The sequence below is a fragment of the Schistocerca piceifrons genome, chromosome 5 (assembly GCF_021461385.2).
Source record: "Schistocerca piceifrons isolate TAMUIC-IGC-003096 chromosome 5, iqSchPice1.1, whole genome shotgun sequence".
Taxonomy (NCBI): domain Eukaryota; kingdom Metazoa; phylum Arthropoda; class Insecta; order Orthoptera; family Acrididae; genus Schistocerca; species Schistocerca piceifrons.
Window position 1 is genome coordinate 566,255,517 of NC_060142.1, and position 2,464 is coordinate 566,257,980.

At 41.4% G+C, this 2,464-nt stretch overlaps 1 pseudogene; it reads right to left on the bottom strand.

Annotated features, from left to right (window-relative positions):
• Nucleotides 1–1,131: 1,131 nt before the first annotated feature.
• Nucleotides 1,132–1,249, bottom strand: LOC124799567 (annotated as a pseudogene).
• Nucleotides 1,250–2,464: the final 1,215 nt, after the last annotated feature.

Below are 2,464 nucleotides of genomic sequence, written 5' to 3' on the forward strand. Positions count from 1 at the left end.
CATTACGAATCATCGATTTCGACCGGCTTTCACTATTAAATTACACAGCAAAATATTGTGAAATTTTCAGTATTTGTAGCACCTATTAAATACTTTCACAGTTGCGATAGTGCTGCGTCTCACTTCCTTTCTCACATTAAGTTGAATGTTTATAAAGGCAGTCACGGAGTACACATGTGGACGAGCGAGGCACCCACATACGAAATAATTTTTCGTAGCTGACACTAAGAGAGAAGCTTGAAATTAGCTGCCGAACGAACAATGCGGTAATTTAGCCCCATCGTGTACTGGATGTAACCCACGCTATACTAAACGTCATAAATTTCATTCACAAATACTGCCCTAAGACTATGTTTCACGAGTACTGACGGAAATGTGAAAAGTCGTATTTTAGTAAGGTCGGCTAAGTGTTATTTTGGATGATGTATAGAAAAAAGAATTGTTTCTGAGAATCAAAAAAAAAATAAATAAAATTTAGCATATCAATGGAACGCAGACATAGATAACCAGCAAATTTTATTTAAAGCAGTAACTAAGTACAACAGTGCCGACATTATTTATTTCAAACGATACATCTTACGAAAACTAATCTTTACCGTTTGCGGTTGCAGACATTTCTCGTTGAAAGTAAGATATACACAGTTTTGAGTGTTTATCGAAAAACACGAAATAAAAGGATTGAGTACAGTAGCATATCGCAGAAAAATTACATCGTAATATTTGTTTGAACGGAATTAGAAAATAAAATACTTGCAGATTTCTACTGATACAGCCACAGATACAGCAGAACAATGCCTGTATAGCGTTAAAACTGGTGCTTTGAAACCAGCCCATTTCTTCTTAATAAACCCAAGAAGAGACTTGGGAACTGATCTCACTGTTCGAAAACTGCGTTAGCTTTCTTGTAGCCAAGACGCGTACTCCTCTTCCCGCACAAGCCATGAAGGCCCAAAGGTAACGACTGGCCGCCGTGTCATCCTCAGCCCACTGGCGTCACTGGATGCGGATACGGAGGGGCATGTGGTCAGCACACCGCTCTCCCGGCCGTATGTCATTTTCCGAGACCGGAGTCGCTACTTCTCAATCAAGTAGCTCCTCAGTTTGCCTCACAATGGCTGAATGCACCCCGCTTGACAACAGCGCTCGGCAGACCGGATGGTCACCCATCCAAGTGCTAGCCCAGCCCGACAGCGCTTACCTTCGGTGATCCGACGGGAACCGGTGTTACCACTGCGGCAAGGCCGTTGGCGCAAGACGCGTACGGTATACAATAAATATTGCTCCTTCTCGGTGATGGTTCTCTATATATTGTTGATGTTGCACGTCGAAAGTAATAGCTTAGTTAGAAATGCCTTTTCCTAACGGAGCACTGTAGAAATTCTTGAGAGTTAAAAATTGTTTGAATAATTACCGAACAGAGTTAAGCAATTTCGTGAAACCCTTCCAATTTGGTCTTTTATCTCGGTAGGGTTTGTGGTTACAGCCTGCGTCATGTTCAACAGAGCATTCTATTGAAGTGAAATGCTAGGTTTCTTATATCCAGTCTAAACAGTCGGTAACGGTGCCTTCCAGGAACGATTTAGTAAAACGAACAGAGTACATCTATACATTTAATCTCGATAAATGAAACCCTAACTAGGGGAACCATACCTAAAAATGCGCAGTCAAGGAATAACCTTAAATATCTGGGTTATTATCAACAGGGAAACAAAATAATTTTAGGTTTATATGTACTAATACAAAATCTACATGTTTTGAAAACCACTGCAGCCGAGAGGTAATACTGTTGTTGAACTTTTCCAAAAAAAAGAAAAACATGAAAGGCGCACTCTTTCGTTCACCTGCGCTTAACAGTAGGCAAATTATGTACAAAGAGTACGCATTTAGAAAATGTCACGAATAAACGCAATATCATCCTCAAGTGAAGAGCGCCGTTCGTGCCACCATCTCCCACACTCAATGCACTGGATCCAGTCCTCTGGAAACGCCAAATCTATGTTCTCTACTCACAGTTTTCAGCCTTTTCCTTAAAGCAGACTCTTTCGTACCAGGAGCACCGGCAAACTAATTTGAAGTCACTCAGAAACATAACCTTTCCTTCGGACTCCACAACACACTCAAGAGGTACACATTTGCAGCTGGGCCCTAAAGACAACGCACACACTCTTTTGGGACGCTATATGCACGCTCTTTCGAACAGAAACAACGGTTCCAAGTGAAGTCAACAGATTGCAGCACACGTCGCATTTGCAAAATATGTGGATGCAGAATCGTAGAGTATAAGGCAGCCTTTCAAAATGCAATCAGGAATTAAAGGCTATTGCTCGTGGATTCTGTGTGTAAATAATGCAGCAGAGTACCAGAAATACATCAAGAAAGCTGAAAAGTGATTCTTACCCGTTTCACTATGGAATCACACCATTTCTTCACACAACTTCTGCAAGGTGTTTCTGATACCACTCTG